This window comes from Choloepus didactylus, chromosome X (genome assembly GCF_015220235.1).
Source record: "Choloepus didactylus isolate mChoDid1 chromosome X, mChoDid1.pri, whole genome shotgun sequence".
NCBI lineage: Eukaryota > Metazoa > Chordata > Mammalia > Pilosa > Megalonychidae > Choloepus > Choloepus didactylus.
Window position 1 is genome coordinate 62,927,706 of NC_051334.1, and position 25,562 is coordinate 62,953,267.

At 37.9% G+C, this 25,562-nt stretch overlaps 1 pseudogene; it reads left to right on the top strand.

Moving 5' to 3' along the window:
- The first annotated feature begins 18,668 nt into the window (after positions 1-18,668).
- On the top strand, positions 18,669-20,165 carry LOC119522177 (annotated as a pseudogene).
- The last annotated feature ends 5,397 nt before the right edge of the window (positions 20,166-25,562 follow it).

The window sequence follows — 25,562 nt, forward strand, 5'->3', positions numbered from 1 at the left end:
AAGAAGAAATAGCAAGAGAAAATGCTAAATATATAGAGACAAATGAAAATGAGAACACAACATACCAAAACCTAGGGGATGCAGCAAAAGTGGTATTGTGGGGGAAATTTATAGCACTAAATGCATATATTAAAAAGGAAGAAAGAGCCAAAATTAAAAAACTAATGGATCAACTGAAGAACCTAGAAAATAAACAGCAAACCAACGATAAACCAAGTAGAAGAAAAGAAATAACAAGGATTAAAGCAGAAATAAATGACATAGAGAACAAAAAATCATGGGCAGCATAAATAACACCAAAAGATTGTCCTTGAGAAGATCAACAGATTGATGAGACCCTAGCTAGCCTGACAAAATAAAAAAGAGAGAAGACCCATATAAACAAAATAATGAATGAGAAAGGTGACATTACTGCACATCCCAAAGAAATTTAAAAAAATTATAAGAGGATAATATGAAAAAAATGTATGGCAAAAAACTGGATAATGTAGAGGAAATGGACAATTTCTTGGAAACATATGAACAACCTAGACTGACTAGAGAAGAAACGGAAGACCTCAACCAACCAATCACAAGCAACGAGATCCAATCAGTCATGAAAAAGCTTCCCACAAATAAATGCCCATGGCCAGATAGCTTCACAGGGGAATTCTACCAAACTTTCCAAAAAGAACTGACAACAATCTTACTTAAACTCCTTCAAAACAACTACGAAAATGGAATGTTACCTAACTCATTTTATGAAGCTAACATCAATCTAATACCAAAACCAGGCAAAGATGCTACATAAAAGGAAAACTACCGGCCAATCTCCCTAATGAATATAGATGCAAATATCCTCAACAAAATACTTGCAAATCGAATTCAAAGACACATTAAAAAGTCATACACCATGACCAAGTGGGGTTCATTCCAGGCATGCAAGGATAGTTCAACATAAGAAAATAAATCAATGTATTATAACACATTAACAAATCAAAAGGAAAAAATCAAATGATCATCTCAATAGATGCTGAAAAAGCATTCAACAAAATCCAACATCCCTTTTTGATAAAAACACTTCAAAAGGTAGGAATTGAAGGAAACTTCCTCAATATGATAAAGAGCATATATGAAAAACCCACAGCCAGCATAGTACTCAATGTTGAGAGACTGAAAGCCTTCCCTCTAAGATCAGAAACAAGACAAGGATGCCTGCTATCACCACTGTTATTCAACATTGTGCTGGAAGTGTTAGCCAGGGCAATCTGGCAAGACAAAAAATAAAATGCATCTAAATTGGAAAGGAAGAAGTAAAACTGTCATTGTTTGCAGATGATATGCTCTTATATCTGGAAAACCCTGAGAAATCGATGATACATCTCCTAGAGCTAATAAACAAATTTAGCAAAGTAGTGAGATACAAGATTAAAACACATAAGTCAGTAATGTTTCTATATGCTAGAAATGAACAAACTGAAGAGACAATCAAGAAAAATATACCATTTTCAATAGCAACTACAAATTCAAGTGCCTAGGAATAAACTTAACCAATGATGTAAAAGACCTGTACAAAGAAAACTACAAAACTCTACTAAAAGAAATAGAAGGGGAACTTAAAAGATGGAAAAATATTCCATGTTCATGGATAGGAAGGCTAAATGTCATTAATATGTCAATTCTTCCCAAACTCATCTACAGATTCAATGCAATCCCAATCAAAATTCCAACAACCTACTTTGCAGACTTTGAAAAGCTAGTTATCAAATTAATTTGGAAAGAGAAGATGACTCGAATTGCTAAAGACACTCTAAAAAAGCAAAACGATGTGGGAGGACTTACACTCCCTGACTTTGAAATTTATTATAAAGGCACAGTTGTCAAAACAGCATGGTACTGGCACAAAGATAGACATATAGATGAACGGAATCGAATAGAGAATTTGGAGGTAGAGCCCCAGATCTATGGCCAACTGATCTTTGATAAGGTCCCCAAAGTCACTGAACTGGTTCATAATGGTCTTTTCAACAAATAAGGCTGGGAAAGTTGGATATCCATATCCAAAAGAATGAAAGAGGACCCCTATCTCACACCCTAAAGAAAAATTAACTCAAAATGGACAAAAGATCTCAATTTAAAAGAAAGCACCATAAAACTCCTAGAACATAATGTAGGAAAACATCTTCAAGACCTTGTATTAGGCTGCCACTTCCTAGAATTTATACCCAAAGCACAAGCAACAAAAGAAAAAACAGAGAAATGGGAACTTCTCAAGCTTAGAAGTTTCCATGCCTCAAAGGAATTTGTCAAAGGGATAAAGAGGCAGCCAACTCAATGGGAAACAAATTTTGGAAACCATATATCTGACAAAAGACTGATATCTTTCATATATAAAGAAATCCTACAACCCAATGACAATATTACAGACAGCCCAATTATAAACTGGGCAAAAGTTATGAAAAGACAATTCTCTGAAGAGGAAATACAAATGGCCAAGAAACACATGAAAAAATTTTTGGGTTCACTAGCTATTAGAGAGTTGCAAATTAAGAGCACAATGAGATACCATCTCACACCAATTAGAATGGCTGCCATTAAACAAACAGGAAACTACAAATGCTGGAGGGGATGTGGAGAAATTGGAACTCTTATTCATTGTTGGTGGGACTGTATAATGGTTCAGCCACTCTGGAAGTCAGTCTGGCAGTTCCTTAGAAAACTAGATATAGAGTTACTCTTCGATCCAGCGATTGCACTTCTTGGCATATACCTGGAAGATTGGAAAGCAGTGATACTAACAGATATCTGCATGCCAATGTTCATAGCAGCATTATTCACTGTTGCCAAGAGATGGAAACAACCCAAATGTCTTTCAACAGATGAGTGGATAAATAAATTGTGGTATATACACATGATGGAATACTACATGGCTGTAAGAAGGAACGATGTCATGAAACATGTGACAACATGGATGAACCTTAAAGACATAATCCTGAGTGAAATAAACCAGTCACAAAAAGAGAAATATTATATGCTACCACTAATGTGAACTTTGAAAAATGTAAAACAAATGGTTTATAATGTAGAATGTAGGGTAATTAGTGACAGAGAGCAATTAAGAAAGGGGGAATGATAATCGAAGAAGAACAGATAAGCTACTGTGGGTAAATTTAACATTCTGGGAATGCCCAAGAATGACTATGGTCTGTTAATTTCTGATTGGTATAGTAGGAACAAGTTCAGAGAAATGTTGCTATATTAGTTTACTTTCTTGGGGTAGAATAGGAACATGTTGGAAGTAAAGTTGTTAGGTTAGTTGTCTTTTTCTTACTCCCTTGGTGTGGTCTCTTTGAAGTGTTCTTTAATTGTTTTTTTTTAATTCTTTTTTATTTTTTTTTTTATTTTTCATACAGTTGATTTAAAAAAAAAAAAGTTAAAAAAATAAGGAAAAAAATACGCAGAGACCCCTTGAGGAGCTGGTGGAGAATGCAGGGGTATTGGCCTGCTCCACCTTGATGATTGCTGATGTGCTCACAGACATAGGGGACTGGTGATTTGATGGGTTGAGCCCTCTACCACAGGATTTGCCCTTGGGAAGACTGTTGCTGCAAAGGAGAGGCTAGGTCTCCCTATAATTGTGCTAAGGGCATCCTCTCAAATGCCTCTTTTTTGCTCAGATGTGGCCCTCTCTTTCTAGCTAAGCCAACTTGAAAGATGAAATCACTGCCCTCCCCCCTAAATGGGATCAGACACCCAGGGCAGTGAATCTCCCTGGCAATGTGGAATATGACTCTCAGGGAGGAATGTAGACCCAGCATCATGGGATGGAGCACATCTTCTTGACCAAAAGGGGGATGTGAAAGAAAATGAAATAATCTTCAGTGGCAGAGAGATTCCAAAAGGAGCTGAGAGGTCACTCTGGTGGGCACTCTGATGCACAATATAGACAACCTTTTAAGTTCTAATGAATCAGGGTAGCTGGTGGTGGATACCTGAAACTATCAAACCACAACCCAGGACCCATGAATCTTGAAAACAATTGTATAAAAATGTAGCTTATAAAGGGTGACAATGGGATTGGGAAAGCCATAAGGACCACACTCCCCTTTGTCTAGTTATTGATGGATGAGTAGAAAAACAGGGGAAAGAAACAAACAATCAAAAAACAGACAAAGGCACCCAGTGTTCTTTTTTACTTTAATTGCTGTTTTTCACTTTAGTTATTCTTCTTGTTATTTTTGTGTGTGTGGTAATGAAGACGTCAGGGATTGATTTTGGTGATGTATGTACAACTACGTAATGGTACTGTGAACAATCAAATGTACAATTTGTCTTGTATTACTGTGTGGTATGTGAATATATCTCAATAAAATGAATACTAAAAAAAGTAATGAATGAGAAAGGTGACATTACTGTGGAAGCTGAAGAAGTTAAAATAATGAGGATACTATGAAAAACTGTATGCCAACAAACTGGATAATTTAGAGGAAATGGACAATTTCCTGGAAACATATGAACAACCTAGACTCAACAGAGAAGAAATAGAAGACCTCAATCAACCAACCACAGGCAAGGAGATCCAATCAGTCATCAAAAAGCTTCCCACAAATAAATGCCCTGGACCAGATGGCTTCACAGGGTAATTCTACCTAACCTTCAAAAAGAACTGACAATAATCTTACTTAAACAATTTCAAAACATTGAAGGAAATGGAACACTACCTAATTCATTTTATGAAGCTAAAATCAGTCTAAGACGAAATCCAGACAAAGATGTCACAAGAAAAGGAAAACTACCGGCCAATCTCCCTAATGAATAGAGAGGCAAAAATTCTCAACAAAATACTTGCAAATCTAATCCAAAGACGTATTAAAAAAAAATCATACACCATGACCAATTGGGGTTCATTCCAGGCATGCAAGGATGGTTCAACATAAGAAAATAAATCAATGTAATACAACACATTAACAATCAAAAGAGAAATATCAAATGATCATCTCAATAGATACTGAAAAAGCATCCAACAAAATCCAGCATCTCTTTTTGATAAATGTACTTCAAAAGGTAGGAATTGAAGGAAACTTCCTCAATATGATAAAGAGCATATATGAAAAACCAACAGCATAGTACTCAATGGTGAGAGACTGAAAGCCTTCCCTCTAAGATAAGGGGCGAATCAAGATTGTCCAATGTCACCACTGTTATTCAACATTTTGCTAGAAATGCTAGCCCATACAATCTGGCAAGACAAAGAAAAAAGCCTTCCAAATTGGAAAGGAAGAAGTAAATCTGTCATTATTTGCAGATGGTATGATCTTATATATGGAAAACTGTGACAAATTAACTATACAGCTACTGAAACTAATGAACAAATTTAGCAAAGTAGCAGGGTATAAGATTAATGCACATAAGGCAGTAATCTTTCTATATGCAAGAAATGAAAGAATTGAAGGAACACTCAAGAAAGAGATACCATTTTCAATAGCAACTAAAATGTCAAGTACCTAGAAATAAACTTAACCAAAGATGTAAAAGACCTATACAAAGAAAACTACATAACTCTACTAAAAGGAATAGAAGGGGACCTTAAAAGATTGAAAAATATTCCATTTTTCTGGATAGGAAGGCTAAATGTCACTAAGATGTCAATTCTACCCAAACTTATCTACAGACTCAATACAATCCCAATCAAAATTCCAACAATCTACTTTGCAGACTTGGAAAAGCTAGTAATCAAATTTACTTGGAAAGGGAAGATGCCATGAGTTGCTAAAAACACTCTAAAAAGAAAAGAAAAACGATATGGGAGGATTTACACTCCCTGACTTTCAATCTTATTATAAAGCCACACTTGTCAAAACAGCATGGTACTGGCACAAAGATAGGTATGTAGATCAATAGAATAAAATTGAGAATTCAGAGATAGACCCTCAGATCTATGGCTGACTGATCTTTGATAAGGTCCCCAAAGCCACTGAACTGGGAGATAACCATCTTTTCAACAAATGGGGCTGAGAGAGTTGGATATCCATATTCAAAATAATGAAAGAGAACCCCTACCTCACACCCTACACAAAAATTAACTCAAAGTGGATCAAAGACCTGAATATAAAAGAAAGTACCATAAAACTCCCAGAAGATAATGTAGGGAGACATCTTCAAGACCTTGTATCAAGAGGTCAATTCCTAGACCTTACACCCAAAGCACAAACAACAAAGGGAACAATAGAGAAATGGGAACTACTCAAGCTTAGAAGTTTCTGTACCTCAAAGGAATTTGTAAAAACTATGAAGAGGCAGCCAACACAATGGGGAAAAAGTTTTGGAAACCATGTATCTAACAAAAGACTGATTGCAATTTAATCCTACAACTCAATTGCAATAGTACAGAGAGCCCAATTATAAAATGGGCAAAAGATTTGAGGAGACAGATCTCTGAAGGGGAAATACAAATGGCCAAGAAATGCATGAAGAAATGTTGAGCTTCACTATCTATTTGAGAGATGCAAGTTAAGACTACAAAGAGATTCCATCTTACACCAATTAGAATGGCTGCCATTAAACAAACAGGAAAGTATAAATGCTGGAGAGGATGTGGAGATATTGGAACTCTAATTCATTGTTGGTGGGACTGTGTAATGGTTCAGCCACTCTGGAAGACAGTCTGGCAGTTTCTTAGAAAACTAGGTATAAAGTTACCCTTTGATCCAGAAATTGCACTCTTCCATATATACCTGGAAGATCTGATAGCAGTGATGCAAACAGATATCTGCATGCCAATGTTCATAGCAGCATTATTCACAATTGCCAAGAGATGGAAACAACCTAGATGTCCTTCATCACATGCGTGGATAAGTAAAATGTGGTATATACACACAATGGAACACTATGCAGCAGTAAAAAGGAATGATGTCATGAAACATGAAAACTTAGATGAACCTTGAAGACATAATGTTAAGCAAAGTAAGCTAGGCACAAAAAGAGAAATATATTATACCACTGTGAACATTGCTGGGGAGAATGCATGGGTTGTTGGGCTTACCCACCTCAGTGGTTGCTGATGTGTTCACAGATATTGGTTACTGGTGGTTTGATGGGCTGAGCCCTCAATCATTGGACTTGCCCTTTGGAAGACCCTTACTGCAAAGCAGAGGCCAAGCCTGCTTATAATTGTGCTTGAGTGTCTCCTCCTGAATGCCTGTTTGTTGCACAGATGTGGCCCTCTCTCTCTAGCTAAGCAAACTTGGCAGATGAAATCACTGCCCTCCCCCTGCATGGGATCTGACACCCAGGGTGTAAATTCCCCTGTAAACATGGAATATGACTCCTGAGAAGGAATCTGGACCTGGCATCATGGGATGGAGAACTTATTCTTGACCAATAGGGGGAAGTGAAATGAAATGAGATAAGTTTCAGAGGCAGAGAGATTCCAAAAGGAGCTGAGAGGTCACTCTGGTGGGCACTCTTATGCATAATATAGATAACCTGTTTTAGGTTGTAATGAATTGGAATAGCTAACAGTAAATACTTGAAACTATCAAACTACAACCCAGAACCCTTTAATATTGAAGACAATTGTATAATAATGTAGCTTATGAGGGGTGACAATATGATTGGTAAAGCTACGTGGATCACACTCCCTTTTGTCCAGTGTATGGATGGATGAGTAGAAAAATGGGGCCAAAAAGAAAGCACCCAGTGATCTTTTTTACTTTAATTGTTCTTTTTCACTTTAACTTTTATTCTTATTAGTTTTGTGTGTGTGGTAATGAGAATATTCAAAAATTATTTTTGGTGATGTTTGCACAACTATATGGTGATACTGTAAACAACTGATTGCACACTTTGTACGACTGTATGGTATGTGAATATATCTCAATAAAATTGAGTTATTAAAAAAATCTGTTCTGTGCTTATACACAAGTAATTTACAATGCCAACCAAAAGAATCAAATATTTAGGAATAAACTTAATGAAGGCCACAAAAGACCTGTACAAAGAAAACTACAAGAAAATGCTAAAAGGAATTGAACAGGACCTAACAAAGTGGAAGAACATACTGTGTTCATAGATTGGAAGATTAAATATGATTAAGATGTCAACTCTGCTGAACTGATTTATAGATTCAGTGCAACACCAATGAAAATCCCAAAAACATACTTTGCAGAAATAGAGAAACCAATAACCAAATTTATTTGGAAGGTCAAGTTGCCCCAAATAGGCAAAAATATCTTGAGAAAGAGGCACAAAGTTTCACATTCCCTGTCTTTGAGGCATATTACAAAGCTACAGTGCTCAAAACAGCATGGTACTGTCATAAGTACCGAGAAACTGAACAATGGAAATGAACTGAGTGTTCAGAAACAGACTCTTTCATCTATGGACAATTGATCTTTGATAAGGCAGTCAAGCCAAAGCACCTGGGACAGAGAAGCCTCTTCAAAAAATGGTGTTTGGAAAACTGGATATCCATTTCCAAAAGAATGAAAGAAGACCCCTACCTCACACCTCATACAAAAATTAACTCCAATTAGATCAAAGACCTAAATATAAATGCTAAGACCATAAGACTCTTAGAAGAAAATATAGGGCAATATCTTAAAGACCTTGTGATAGGAGGTGTTTTCCTAGACCTTGCATCCAAAGCACAAGCAACAAAAGAACAAATATACAAATGGGATCTCCTCAAAATCAAACACTTTTTTACATCAAAGAACTTTTGTTAGAAAAGTAACATTCGTCAAATGTCTTTTCTGCATTGAGTGAAGTGATCATGTGGTTCTTTTGCTTAGATTAATTGATGTAGTGTATTACATTGATTGATTTTCTTGTATTGGACCAGCTTTGCATACCTGGAATAAACACTACTTAATTGTGTATAATTCTTTTCATGTGCTTCTGGATTTGATTTGTGAGTATTCTATCGAGGATTTTTGCATCTTCATGATACCATGAACTGGCTGGACACAATGGGAGACAATATTGGAAACAACATATCAGATAAGGATTTAATATCCCAAATGTATAAAGCAATCCTACAACTCAAGAATAGGAAGGAAAACAACCCAATATAAAAAGGGGCAAAAGATATGGACAGACACTTTTCTGAAGAAGAAATACAAATGGCTCATAAACATATGAAAGATTTCTCAACTTCACTGGCTATTAGGGAAATGGAAATCAAAACCACAATGAGATATCATCTCACACCTACCAGAATGACCATTATCCGAAAAACAAATTTACAAGTGCTGAAGAGGATATGGAGACAGAGGCACATTTATTCATTGTTGGTGGAAATGTAGAATGGTGCAGCCACTCTGGAATAAAGTGTGCTTGTTCCTCAGGAGGCTAAGTATAGATTTGACATATAACCCAGCTATTCTATTGCTAGGTATATAATCAAAGGAAAGAAAGTTAAGACACAACTGGACATTTGTAAACTGATCTTTATTGCAGGATTATTCACAATTTCCAAAAGATTGACGCAGCCCAAATGTCCATCAACAGATGAGTCGATAAACAAACTGTGGTGTATACACATGATGGAATATTGTGCAGCTGTAAGACAGAACAAAGACACAGAACATATAATAACATGGATGAACCTTGAGGACATTATGCTCAGAGAAGTTAGGCAGCAACAAAAGGACAAATACTGTATGGTCTCACTAATATGAACTAACTTTGATGAGCAAATTTTGAGATTTAAAAGCTGATAACACAGGCTATCAGGATAGAAAGAAGGTAGAGATCAGCCATTTGATGTTGAAGGACTACAGAATTTTTAGCATGGTTGAATGTATAGATTCAGAAATAGCATAATACAGTGTGAAGGTAGCACAATATTGTAAGTAGACTGAACAAAGATTTCTGTGAGTAAAGATGAAAGATGTGGGATGCAGAAATATATGACACCACAGAGAAAGAGAGATGATAAATACTGGGACTGTATAACTTGGCAAAAACTGGGGTGGTCAATGGCTGTTGCTAAATGTACACATATAAAAATATTTTTACATGTTGTAGAACAAGTGAATGTCAACCACACTGAGTGTTGAAAAAGGGATGGTATTTGGGAGAAAACATAATCAAAGCAAACTGGAGTCTGTGGTCAACAGTAACATTGTAATATGCTTCCATTAAATGTAACAAAGGCAGTATGCCAAAGTTAAATGTGGTTGAAAGGGGATATATGGGAGGGATATGGGATTCTTGGTAGTGTTGTTGTTTTCTGTAATTACTATTGTACTGTATGACATTTTATTTTTCTTTTTATTATCTCTTTTATTATTCACCAAAAAAAAACATTTTCATAGTAATCAGTATGTTCAAGTGCTGACTGTGGTGATAAATGTACAACTATATGATAATACCATGAACAACTAGCTGTACACTGTGGATAATTGTATGGTATGTGAATATATCTGTATAAAATTGTAGGAAAAATATAAATATGGGTAACAGTGTTGGAGAAAACATGGAGAGAGGGATATACCCATTTACTGTTGATGAGGAGGCAGAATGGTGTAGCCTTTCTGGAGTTCTGTGTGGTGGTTCCACAAGAAGCTAAGTATTTGGGAGCCATAGGTCCTGCAACCTCATTATGAAGCATGTACTCAGAAGAACTGACAGCAGAGACATGAAGGGACATTTGCCCACCAGTGTTTATGGAGGCAGTATTCATGATTTGCAACTGGTGGAGGTGGCCTATGGGTACACCAACTGAGGAAAAGAATGGTGAAATGTGGTGTATGCCTACAATGAAATATTGAGCAACTTTGAGAAGGAGTGAAGCTGTGAGACACGTCTCTCCAATATGTACTAAGTGTAATGTTTAAAGTCAGAATTGAATCCTACAGCACAGCCTAACAGGGAAATGATTATTTCAATGGTCCCTAGAATGTAAGCTCTTATGGCAGTCAAATCGATTCCTAAATTGTAATGGCTATCTCCAAACTCTGAAATGCTGATCCCTTTGTGTATAATCTACTTGGTCTCTGGAACATTGGGTGTCTTTGTGACACCTGAAACTCAGAGTTAGGTCTTGGCAGATATGAATGTCAGTATTAATGAATACAGCAACTGTTTAAAAAAAACAGCTGAAAAAGGGCCCAGACTTCAAGGAGATATGAATGAAGCAGATCTGGTTAAGACTAAGGCAAATTGGGCCAAAAGCTAAAGGTTGAAACTGGCTGTATGTTAAAATTTCAATTTCCATGAGAGACCAAAGGAAGAGATGTTTATTTGGTGCTGGATCGATATTTTCTAAACAATATGACTTCTACAATCAGTTTGTTCAAACACCACAATTACATGGAAATTTGACTAGGGTATGAAATGTGGTACATTTGTACAGGTTATAGTGAAATAGCAACACATCTCAAAGTAATTTGGGCAGAGAATAAAAACATATATGCAGGGCCCCCTTCAGGAACTGGGGAAAAATGTGTAACTGTTGGACTTCGGCACCTGGATTTTTGCTGATATTCTCACAACATTGATGAATGGCAGCTTGGTATGCCAAGCCCTTTGTCTTGGGGTTTGCCCTTATGAAGCTTGTTCCTGCAAAGGAGAGGCTAAACCTGCTTATAATTGTGCCTAAGTGTTCCCCTGACTGCCTCTTTGTTTCTCAGATGTGGCCCTCTCTCTCTAGCTAAGCCACCTCAGCATGTGATCTTCCTGCCCTCCCCTCTATGTGGGACCTGACTCCCAGGGTTGTAAATCTCTCTGGCACTGCAGGATGTTACTCCCAGGGATGAATCTTGACCAAGCATCATGGGATTGAGGACATATTCTTGACCAAAGTGAGGATGTGAAATGAAATGAAATAAAGCTTCAGGGGCTGAGAGATTTCAAATGGTGTTGAGAGGTCCTTCTGGTTGACACTCTTATGCACTATATTGATAACAATTTTTAGGTTTTAATGTATTGGAATAGCTAGAAGTAAATACCTGAAATTATCAGACTCCAACTGAATAGACTTGACTCTTGAAAATAATTGTATAACAATGTAGCCTACAAGGGGTGACAGTGTGACTGTGAAAACCTTGTGGATCACACTCCGGTTATCCAGTGTATGGATGGATGAGTAGAAGAATTGGGATAAAATCTGAATGAAAATAGGGTGGCATGGGGGATGATTTGGGTGTTAATTTTTACTTTTATTTCTTATTCTGATTCTATTTCTGGTGTAAGTAAAGTGGTCAAAAATTGATGTAATGAAAGTATAACTGTATGATGGTACTGTGAACAGTTGATTGTACATGATATGTGATTATATGGTATATGAATATATCTCAATAAACCTGAATTTAATTAAAGAAAAGGTAGTGATGGAAGGAAATTTTCTCAATGTGATAAAGGGTATATATGAAAAACCCACAGCCAGCATTGTATTCCATTGTGAGACACTAAAATCCTTACCCCTAAAATCAGGAATGAGACAAGGATGTGAACTCTAACCACTATTATTCAACATTGTGCTAGAAGTTCTAGCAAGAGTAACTAAGCAGGAAAAAGAAATAAAATGCATCCACATCAGAAGGAGAGAAGAAAAACTTTCATTATTTGAAGAAAATATGATTCTGTATTTGAAAAATCCTGAGAAATCTATGACAAAGTTATTTGCGCTAGTAAAAAATTCAGCAAAGTGGTGGAATAAAAGATAAATACACAATAATCAGTAGTGTTTCTATACAATAGTAATGACCTAACTGAGGAGCAAATCAAGAAAAAATTCCATTCTCAATGGCAACTAAAGCAATTTTCTAGGAATAAACTCAACCAAGGATGTAAAAGTCCTCTACACAGAAAACTACAAAACTTTCCTAAAAGAAATCAAAGTGGACAGAAATAGATGGAAAGATATTCAGTATTCATATATAGGAAGGCTAAATGCTGTTAAGAAACCAAATCTACCCAAATTGATCTACAGATTCAATGCAATACAAGTCAAAATTCCAACAACCTATTTGAAAACATGGAAAAGCTAGTTATCAAATTTTGGGGGAAGGGAAATGTGTCTCAGATTGCCAGAAACCTCATAAAAAAATAAGATTGCAGTGCAAGGACATACACTTCCTGACTGTGAAGCCTACTATATAACCACAGTGGTCAAGGAATTTAGTTAGTCCTCTAGAGCACTAGTAAGTAACCAGGAACAACTAGTAAATAACGTGGAACCACTGTTGGGAGACATTCTTGAATGGATAAACATTGTACACCAGACTGGAATGGGTGGAATGGCTAAGATTGCAGCAGAGAATCATAAGTAAATCTTCACAAACATGGAGCTGGCACCCTTCCCTCCTTGGACATGGCAGGCCAAGCTGAAACACTTCCATGTGAAAAAAGAAACAGGTTACAGGGAAAATAACTCAACCAAGCTCCAATAGCGGTTTTAATTAAGAAATTTAGACTACTGAATACAAGCTACAAGCACAGATAACCATAAGAAGCAGGAAGGGAAGCAGGTTCCTTCTAACAGGGAGGAGGCAGGACTGATGGGAAAAATACATAAATAAATAAAAACTGAGACTTTTGGAGACAGCTGAGCTCAGAATACTGGAAGTCAGCTGTGTACAAAGAAGAGGGGCACAGAGAACTGGGGACAAACTCCAGTAGACCAGCAAACCTAGGTGCTGAGAACTGGCTCTGAATGGGGGCTTTTGCTCTTTTTCCATTTTATCTCTCATCCTAAGCTTCAGGCATTTTTCAATTCCCTGATGACTCAGGCAGGAGTGGAGTTAACACAACCAGAAAGACAAAGGAGGAATTCAAGTGGAGAAGATAACTCCCTAGTGGGTATATCTTCCCCAAGAAAAGGTGAGTGGGACCTGTTCAAGTTCCTGCCCTCTCTCAGAGAATTCAGACCTGGGGGAAAACAAACCAGAAACAACTTAAGCTTGGCTTCTGAGACCCTCAGCCCCATGCCAGGTCACTGTCCACTGTGAATTAAAGGGACCACACTTCTTTACACCAGTGGGGAGCTGCAGGCTGAGAAACACCAGCTGCTGATCTGGATAGGAAAATTACAGAGTCTAGAGGCCTCATGGGAAAGTATGGCAATCTTCTAGGACTCACCATCAGGGAAACCTAATACTGAATACAGCCTCCTCCTGAGACCTGAGCCCCTCTGGTCTGGGAAAACCTGATTGGGGCAATCAAGGAAACCAGATGCCTAGACAACAGAAAACAAGAGAATCACACCAGGAAAAATGAAGATATGACCCAGTCAAATGAACAAACTTCCATTCAACTGAGATACAGGAAATGAATCAACTGATTTTTAATAAATAAATTAATTAAAAATCAATCCAAAAATCAATTCAGTGAGTTGAGGGAAGATATGGCAAAAATGAGGAAGGATATAAAGAAGATACTGTGCAAACACAAGGAAGAAATCAAAAGTCTGGAATAACAATTATCAGAACTTATGGGAATAAAAAGCACAACACAAGAGATGATGGACACAATGGCGAAATACAGCTGCAGATTTGGGGAGGCAGAAGAAAAGATTCATGAACTGGAGAACAGGACATCTGAAACCCTACATGCAAAAGAACAGATGGGGAAAAGAATGAAGAAATATGAGTGACATCTCAGGGAACTGAGCGACAACATGAAGTGCATGAATGTACATGTCATTTGTGTCCTGGTAGGGGAAGAGATGGGAAAAGGGGCAGAGGAAATAATGGAGGAAATAGTCACTGAAAATTTCCCATCTCTTATGAAAGACATAAAATTACAGATCCAAGAAGCCCAGCAAACTCCAAACAGAATAAATCCAAATAGACTTCCTCCAAGACACTTAATAATCAGATTATCAAATGTCAAAGACAAAGGCAGAACTCTGGAAGCAGCATCATATTCAAGGGAATACTCAATAAGACTATGTGTAGATTTCTCAGTAGAAAGCATGGAACCAAGAAGGCAGTGCTATGATGTATTTAAGATACTGAAAGAGCAAAACCACCAACCAAGAATTTTATATTGGGCAAAACTGTCCTTTAAATATGAGGGACCATTTAAAATATTCTCAGATAAATAGACATTGAGAGAGTTTGTGAACAAGATACCTGTTATACAGGAAATACTAAAGGGAGCACTACAGACACATAGGAAAAGACAAGAGAGACAGGTTTATTGAACAATGTTGGGAGATGGTACCACAATAATATAAGTACAGTGAACATAGATGACTGTGAGTATGGTTGAAAGAGAAAGGTTAGGGGTATATAGGACCCTAGAAAGAAAGGTAGAAGATAAAGACCAGGACTGTGTGGCTTAGTGAAACTTAAGAATGGTCAATGATTGTGATAATTGTACAAATGTGTTTTGCATGAGTGAGAAACAATGAATGTCAACCTTGCAAGGTGTTAAAAAAAGGGGTGGTATTGGGGGGAAAATACAATCAATGCAAACTAGAGTGTATAGTTAACAGTAACATTGCAATATGCTTTCTTTAATTGTAACAAAGGTAATACACCAAAATAAATGCCTATAAGAAGGAGACATAAGGGAAGGGAATGCAATTCTTGGCATTGGTGTGGTTATCCGACTTTTTAATGGTATTTTATTTTATTTTAACATTTTCTTTTGTGGTTTTTAATTGCCATTTTTCTTTCTTTTTCTTCTTTTCTTTTGTCCTTTTACTGTTTTGCCTCTTCCTCTTTATGGTGGTATTTTTCTTGCTTTTACTTTTCATTTCATCCTTCTTATTGTTCTTTTGTTTCAATTCTTCCTCTGAGTAATGAATACATGTAAGTGCTAATCATGGTAATGAGTGCACAACTGTATGCTAATACTGCAAATGATTGTATACTGTGGAAGATTGTAGGGTATTTGAATATATACTTATAAAATTTCAGGGAAAAAATAAAGAGAGTGACACAAGTGCTGCAAAGAACTTGGAGAGAGAGATGTATATATTCACTGTTGGTGGGGAAGTAGAATGGTGTAGACTATCAGGAGGACAGTGTAGTGATTACACAAGAAATTAGGTATGTGGGTATCAGAAGGTCCTGCAACCCCACTATTGGGTATATACTTGGAAGATCTGAGAGCAGAGACATGAATGGACATTTGCAGACTGGTTTTTATGCTGACAGTATTCACAATTTGCAGTGGACAGAGGTCATCTAGGAGTACATTGATGAAAGGAATGGTGAACTGTTGTACATGCAAACAATAGAATATTGAGGAGCTACAATAAGGAATGAAGCTGTGAGACATGGAACTAGGTGAATGGATCTCAAGTAGAGCATTTGGAGTGAAGTACATGAGAAACAAGAAGACAAGCATTATAATGCCTCACTAACATGGACTAGTGATAATGTGTAAACTCTGAGAACTGAATCCTAGGACACAGCTTATCAGGGGAATACTTATTGTAATGGTCCCAAGATGTAGCCTCTTACAGCAGTTGTATCTATTCCTGAGTTGTTATGTTTATCTCTAAATCCTGAGATGCTGAGCTCCTCATGTATAACCTGGTTGACCTCTGGAACTTTAGGTATCTGTGTGACGCCTGAGACTTGGAGGTAGCATTTGGCAATTATGAATGTCAGTATTACCCCATAAGTCAACCGTTTAAAGAGCTGAAAAAGAGTCCAGACTTCAATCCAAGTTATGAATGAAGTGGTATGTTTAGGACTAAGGCAAACCAGGCCCAAAAGTAATGAATGATACTGACTGGATTTTAAAATGACAAATTTTGTGCTAGACCAAGGGAGGAAATGTTTACTTGGTGCAGGCTCTATATTTTCTGCAGCACACTAGACAATTTAACCTGTATGATAGTTTGAACACCATAGGTGCATGGAGCTATGAAAGGGAAATGGGACTTGATGAGTTTGTGAAATCCGGATACATCCCAGTGTGATATGGACAGAGTATAAGCATATTTGCCAGGCCTCTTGAGGAACTGGGGAGAAGTGTGGAAATGTTGGACTTCCCCACCTGGGTTATTGCTGATTTTACCACAACCATTGAAGACTTCCAATTTAGTGGACTGAGCCCTCGATCTGGGGGCTCTCCCTTGTGAGGCTAGTTGTTGCAAGAGAGGGCTAAGCCTACTTATAATTTTGCCTAGGATTCCCCTCCCCCAGAGAACCTCTTTGTTGCTCAGTTGTGGACCCCTCTCTCTCTAAGTCCACTTGTCAGGTGAACCCACTACCCACCCCACTATGTGGGACATGACACCCAGGGGTTTAAATCCCCATGGCAATGTGGGAAATGACTCTTGGGGACAAGCCTGGGCCCAGCACTGTGGGATTGAGAGGATCTTCTTTACCAAAAGGGGGAAGAGAGATGAAACAAAATAAGGTTCCAGTGGCTAAGAGATATCAAATGGAGTCAAGAGGTCACTGTGAGGTTACTTTTTATGCTCTATATAGCTATCACATTTTAGTCTTTAGTATGTTGAAATGGCTAGAGGGAAATACCTGAGGGTGTCAAACTGCAACCCAGTGACCTTGATTCTTGAAGATGATTATGTAACTTTGTAGCTTGCACAGTTTGACTGTGTCATTGTAAAAACCTTGTGGTCTGCACTGTATTTATGCAGTGTATGGACAGATAAGCAGAAAAATGGGGAAAAATTAAATAATTGGTGGAGGTACAAGAGATATAGGGTGTTTGGTTTATGTTAATTTTCTAAATTTGAAAGTGATGGTGACTGTACAACTAAGTGAGGATAATATGAGACGTTATTTTAGATAGAATATATGCTATGTGAAATTAGGACCCCCTACTTAATAAGACAAGGTTTCAGTCTTGAGACATGCTCTTATGAAACTTACTTCTGTGAAGGGGAGAGTAAGATTACCTGTAATTATTTCTAAGGGTCACTTCTAGAGAACCTGTTTTGTTGCTTAGATGTGGCCTCTCTCTCTCTCTAAGCCCAAGCCTGCAAATTAATTATCTCAGCACCCTACATGGAACATGACTCCCAGGGCTGTGAGTCTCCCTGGCAAAGTGGGACATGACTCCCTGTGATGAGCCTAGCCCTGCCATTGTGGGATATGGAATACATTCTTAACCAAATGGGGGAAAATAAATGTAACAAAGAAAGATTTCAGTGGCTTAGAGATTTCAAATAGAGTTGAGAGTCTGTTTGGGGGATTACCCTTATGCAAATTTCAGCTAGAAATTGCAAACTGCTACAGTACGGCAAACCCCAACAAACAGTATTCCCCAAACCCTAAAGAAATCCCTGGTCTCTATCTCAGACTCTATTAATGTTGCAGTAACTAAATTTAGTCTTCAGAATTTAAATCATCCAGATTGTTCTTATGCCAGATAAGTCCCCAAACCCAGAGGAACCAGCTTCTTCAAGAATATCAACTAGTTGTATCTCCCTTCCCCATAATGTTGACAACCCTTTACAATATGAGCAAGTTAGTGATCATTGCCTAGATATCTATAAATATTGGGAACTTATCAAATGAGAGGGAGGAGTAGCAAGAGACAAGATAGAATTTTAAAAAGGATTGTCTACTAGTCATTAAGTAGACATTTCTTTTTAATCCTTAGTGAATTAGAACAGCTAGAAGGAAATACCTGAAACTGTGGAACTGTAACCCATAGCATACTTTGAAATTTTGCTTTGTAACTACTTGTAAAACTGTACTTTGAAAATTATCACTTTCCTGTATATATTTCACAATAAAAATGTTTAAAAAATATCACCCAGTGTTATAAACATTTCTGCCAAGCCTGCTCTTTCAAATTTTTTAAGCTTTTTGGACCCTGAGGTATTCAACAATTTGGTTAAAATCATGAAAGATGTCCAGAATGATAGTGTGAAATTTCATATCCATGAAGAAGAGAATGTGGCATGTAAAGATATAAATGAGTATCTTATCAAATTAGGCAATACAGAATGTCATCCAGAACAGATTTTGGAAAGAAGAGCAAAACTAGTAAAATATTCAAAATGAAGACATTGCAGGTTTCATTCACAAGGTACCTGGCTTGGTTGCTTTAAGGAATTTCACTTGCATTAGTTTGTTTGGCGTTGAAATTTTTGATGTTACAAATCACACAATGAGTTATTTGTATGTGGAGGTCTTATTGTATTTGAGAAATCAATTCTAAGTGCAGAGGTTATCACAATTGAAAATCTTAAAAATGCCTTGATGTTCTTCAAAGAAATTAGCACTCCAAAAGGAAAATAGCAATGGAAAGTCCACTGAAATTTCAGAAAAAACTAGAGAAACTGGACAGATTTAATGCTAAAGTTCTAAATATCTTGATGCTTCTGAATGTCTACAGAAGAAACAGCTTTTGAAATTTTTTCATGCCACAATTGTGATTCACAAACTCAAAATGCTTCAGAACTGGATTTCCTTATCAGACTTCAGGCTCATAACATACAGAAATGATGCCTATTCTTTTTAACAGAGAAGAATATCAAAATGTTTTCCATTTATACAAATAATAGAATAGTGGTTGCAACTTCTGAAGACTTTATGCAAAAGTTTTGTGGGGTATCACAATTCAATCACAGAAGAAAATATTCCCCTGCTTGGTGCTAATGAGAATCTTGTATTTCAGGTAACTTTTCAATATTTTTCATTTTATTTTAGGCAGAAAGAAGAAGAGGAGCAATTTTTATCCATTATTAAGTAATGAAATGTCTATATGAATACAGTCATCTGGGGGGAAGAGTTTCAAGACATTTAATTAATCAAATAATTAACATGCACAAAGTTTATTATGCTGTAGTCAGTAGAGGTTGATAGTTACTATATACTGCGAACTATCCATTTTCTCTTTGTGGTTATATAAACTTTATTGGCTGCTGTTGTCAACAACGGGGATATATTAAGGAAAAAACAGGAAACCAGATAATGAAGAGTTAGCATTCAGGCTACTAAATCTCCCCAGATGTACAAAACAATTTAAGTACAAGTTAGGATATTCATAGCTTTAGTCTTTTGTGAGGTGGCCTATGCTATGGTTCCAGTTTTTGTGTAAAAAGGAAGATGCATTTATTTGGTTTTGATAAAAAACAGACATGATCAAACATTCGCTAACACTAACCAGTTTACTAATCCCATGAAGCTAGATATCAAAAAATATTTTATATTTGTTCATCAAATACTGAATTACTGTATAGTTTAGATGATGTTTTTACATTAACAACTTTGGAGCTGGGAGTTGAGATATCCCAACCTTAAACATGAAAATATTTTGCAGAAGCTTTCAGCATCAAATCATCTGGACATTCATACCTGGTGTGAATGTTGCAGTGAAATGAAATTGTGGCAGAAGACAAAGTTTTAAGGGGTTTTGTCTTGCAGTGACTGATGCATTATATTGAGTGATAGGGTGTAGTTTTAAAACTTAAGCAGGGGGTGGGCAAGAGGCAGATTGGTGAGGTGTATGTTTTAGTTACTCCTCCAGGGAAGTAGGTAGAAAGCCAGGAACTGCATGGACTGGACACCACAGAGCAATCTGAATTTTGGCATACTTCATACAACACTCATGAACATGTGGAACTGCTGAGATCAGTGAAATCTGTAAGTTTTTGTGGTAAGGAGACCCACGCCCCTCCCTGCCAGGCTCAGTCCCATGGGAGGAGGGGCTGTCAGTGCTGGGAACAAGGAGGAAGAACTGCAGGGGCAGCTCTTATCAGAAACTCATTCTACTATCCAAACTCCAATCATAGATAGATTGAGACCAGAAACCACAGAATCTGTGAGCAGCCAGCACAGCAGAGAAGAGATAGGAATAGCAAAAAACAGCAAGAAAAACCCAAAAAGAAAAGCAGAGGTTTTTAGGAGTTCTGATGAACATAGAAAGGGGAAGGGCAGAGCTCAGGCCCTGAGGTTCATATGCAAATACCAAAGAAAAACTGATCCCTCTGCCCCCTGGACCTTTCTTTAATGGCCCTAATTGCTTTGTCTCTTAGCATATCAATAACCCATTATATCTGCAAGGAGGGCCCTTTTTTTACCTTTTTTTTTCTTTTTCTAAAACAATTACTCTAAGAAGCCCAATACAGAAAGCCTCAAAGTCTTGCAATTTGGGCAGGTCAAGATAAGATACGAAGAGAGCTCTGAGACAAAAGGCAACAATCCAGTGGCTGAGAAAATTCACTAAACACCACAACTTCCCAAGAAAAGGGGGGCATCTTCTCACAGCCATCATCCTGGTGGACAGGAAACACTCCTGCTCGTCACTGGCCCCATAGCCCAGAGCTGCCCCAGACAACCGAGTGTGATGGAAGTACTTCCAATAACATGCTCAAACCACAAAATTGAGCATGGACATTAGTCTTTCCTGCAGCCTCAGCTGGTTGTCACAGAGTTGGGAAAGTGGAGCAGTGTGAATAAACAAGCCCCATTCAGCCATCATTTCAGTAGACTGGGAGCCTCGCTACACAGCCCTGCAGCGCACAATTGCCCTGGGAGGACAGCACTCACCTGTGACATAGCACTGTCATCCCTCATCCCTCAACAGAGGACCAGGGGGTTCACAGCCTGGAAGAGGGACCCACAAGCAAGTCTCAGGGGCCATATACCAATACCAAGGACTTGTGGGTCAGTGGCAGAGAAAAACTGTGGCAGGACTGATCTGAAGGATTATACTATTGCAGCAGCTTTAAAACTCCAGGAACACCAGGGAGATTTGATTTTTAGAGCTGCCTCCCCTCCCTGACCACCCAGACACACACCCCATATACAGGGCAGGCAATACCAACTACACACACAACTCTGGTACACCAATTGGACCCCACAAGACTCTCTCCCCAACTCACCACAAAGGCAAAGCAGGGGAGAACTGGCTTGAGGAGAAGAGGCAGCTCGTGGATGCCACCTGCTGGTTAGTTAGACAAGGTGTACTCCATGAAGCTGTGGATCCAACAAATTAGGGATAAGGATTTCAATTGGTCTACAAATCCTAAAAGAACAGTATAAAGTTAAACAAATGCCAAGAGGCCAAAAGCAGCAGAAAATTTTAAAGCATATGAAAAAACCAGATGGTATGGATAACCCAAGCCCAAACACCCAAATAAAAAGATCAGAGGAGACACAGTACCTAGAGCAACTAATCAAAGAACTAAAGATGAATGATGAGAACATGGCACAGGATATAAAGGACATAAAGAAGACCCTAAAAAATCATAAAGAAGACATTGTAAGACTAAATAAAAAAGATGATTTTATGGAAATTAAAGAAACTGTTGACCAAATTAAAAAGATTCTGGATAAACATAGTACAAGACTAGAGGAAGTTGAAAAATGAATCAGTGACCTGAAAGATGACAGAATGGAAAATGAAAGCACAAAAGAGAGAATGGGGAAAAAAAAAAACAAGGAATTTGAAATGGACCTCAGGGATATGATAGATAATATAAAATGTCCAAATATAAGACTCATTGGTGTTCCAGAAGGGGAAGAAAAGAGTAAAGGTTTAGGAAGAGTATTCAAAGAATTTGTTGTGGAAAACTTCCTGAACCTTCTAAACACCATAAATAAAGAAATCATAAATGCCCAGTAAACTCCAAATAGAATAAATCCAAATAAGCCCTCACTGAGACATTTTCTGGTCACACTGTCAAACAAGGAAGAGAAGGAGCAAGTTCTGAAAGCAGCAAGAGAAAAGCAATTCACCACATAAAAAGGAAACAGCATAAGACTAAATAGTGACTACTCAGCAGCCACCATGGAGGGGAGAAGGCAGTGGCATGATGTATTTAAAAGTCTGAGTGAGAAAAGTTTACAACCAAGAATACTTTATCCAGCAAAGCTCTCCTTCAAATTTGAGGGAGAGTTTAATTTTTCACAGACAAATAAATGCTGAGAGATTTTGCTAACAAGAGACCTGCCCTACTTGAGATACTAACGAGAGCCCTACAGAAAGAGAAACAAAGAAAGGAGAGAGAGACATGGAGAAAGGTTCAGTAATAAAGATTCAATATGTGTACATTAAAGGATATTAATAGAGAGAGGGAAAAATATATATGACAAACATAAACCAAAGGAAAAGATGGCTGATTTAAGAAATGCCTTCATGGTTATAATGTTGAATGTAAATGGATTAAACTTCCCAATTAAAAGACATAGATTTGCAGAATGGATCAAAAAAATGAACCATCAATATGTTGCATACGAGAGACTCATCATAGACACAGGGACACAAAGAAATTGAAAGTGAAAGAATGGAAAAAAATGTTTCATGCAATCTACAGCCGAAAGAAAGCAGGTGTAGCAATATTAATCTCAGATAAAATAGACTTTAAATGCAGGGATGTTTTGAGAGACAAAGAAGGCCACTACATACTAATAAAAGGGACAATTCCACAAGAAGAAATAACAATCCTAAATGTTTATGCACCCAAAGAATGTTCCACAAAATACATGAGAGAAACACTGGCAAAACAAAAGGAAGAAATTGATGTTTCCACAATAATTGTGGGAGACTTCAACACATCACTCTCTCCTACAGATACATCAACCAGACAGAGAACCAATAATGAAACCTAAAACCTAAACAATCTAATAAATGAATTGGATTTAACAGACATATATGGAACATAACATCCCAAATCACCAGGTTACACATTCTTCTCTGGTGCTCATGGAACTTTCTCCAGAATAGATCATATGCTGGGACATAAAACAAGGCTCAATAAATATAAAAAGATTTAAATTATTCAAAGCACATCCGTTGACCACAATGGAATACAGTTAGAAATCAATAACCATCAGAAACTTAGAAAATGCAGAAATACCTGGAGGTTAAAAAAACACACTCCTAAACAATCAGTAGTTTAAAGAAGAAATGGCAGAGGCAGGGCAAGATGGCAGACTGGTGAGCTGTAAGTTTTAGTTACAACTCCAGAAAAGTAGGTAGAAAGCCAGGAACTGCGTGGACTGGACACCACAGAGCAATCTGTCTTTGGGCATACTTCATACAACACTCATGAAAATGTCGAACTGCTGAGATCAACGAAATCTCCCAATACAGAAAGCTTCAAAGAATTGCAATTTGGGCACATCAAGCCAAGAGCAGAACTAAGAGAGCTCTGAGACAAAAGGCAATAATCCAGTGGCTGAGAAAATTCACTAAACACCACAACTTCCCAAGAAAAGGGGGGTGTCTGCACACAGCCACCATCCTGGTGGACAGGAAACACTCCTGTCATCACCAGCCCCATAGCCCAGAGCTGCCCCAAACAACCCAGTGTGACATAAGTGCTTCAAATAACAGGCACACACCACAAAACTGGGCGTGGACATTAGCCTTCCCTGCAACCTCAGTTGATTGTCCCAGAGTTGGGAAGGTGGAGCAGTGTGAATTAACAAAGCCCCATTCAGCCATCATTTGAACAGACTGGGAGCCTCCCTACACAGCCCAGCACCCCGAACTGCCCTGGGGGGATGGCACTCACCTGTGACATAGCACAGTCATTCCTCAACAGAGGACCCGGGGTGCACAGCCTGGAAGAGGGGCCCACGTGCAAGTCTCAGGAGCCATACGCCAATACAAAGGACTTGTGGGTCAGTGGCAGAGACAAACTGTGGCAGGACTGAACTGAAGGATTAGACTAATGCAGCAGCTTTAAAACTCCAGGATCATCAGGGAGATTTGATTGTTAGGGCCACCCCCCTCCCCGACTGCCCAGAAACATGCCCCACATACAGGGCAGGCAACACCAACTACACACGCAAGCTTGGTACACTAATTAAGCCCCACAAGACTCACTCCCCCACTCACCAAAAAGGTTAAGCAGGGGAGAACTGGCTTCTGGAGAACAGGTGGCTCGTGGATGCCACCTGCTGGTTAGTTAGAGAAAGTGTACTCCACGAAGCTGTAGATCTGATAATTTAGAGATAAGGACTTCAATAGGTCTACAAACCCTAAGAGAACCCTATCAAGTTCAGCAAATGCCACGAGGCCAAAAACAACAAAAAATTATAAAACATATGAAAAAACCAGACGATATGGATAACCCAAGCCTAATCACCCAAATCAAAAGACCACAAGAGACACAGCACCTAGAGCAGCTACTCAAAGAACTAAAGATGAACAATGAGACCATAGTACGGGATATAAAGGAAATCAAGAAGACTCTAGAAGAGCATAAAGAAGACATTGCAAGAATAAATAAAAAAAAAGGATGATCTTATGGAAATTAAAGAAACTGTTGACCAAATTAAAAAGATTCTGGACACTCATAGTACAAGACTAGAGGAAGTTGAACAACGAATCAGTGACCTGGAAGATGACAGAATGGAAAAAGAAAGCATAAAAGAAAGAATGGGGAAAAATTTGAAAAAATTGAAATGGACCTCAGGGATATGATAGATAATATGAAACATCCAACTATAAGACTCATTGGTGTCCCAGAAGGGGAAGAAAAGGGTAAAGGTCTAGGAAGAGTATTCAAAGAAATTGCTGGGGAAAACTTCCCAAATCTTCTAAACAACATAAATACACAAATCATAAATGCTCAGCGAACTCCAAATAGAATAAATCCAAATAAACCCACTCCAAGACATATACTGATCACACTGTCAAACACAGAAGAGAAGGAGCAAGTTCTGAAAGCAGCAAGAGAAAAGCAA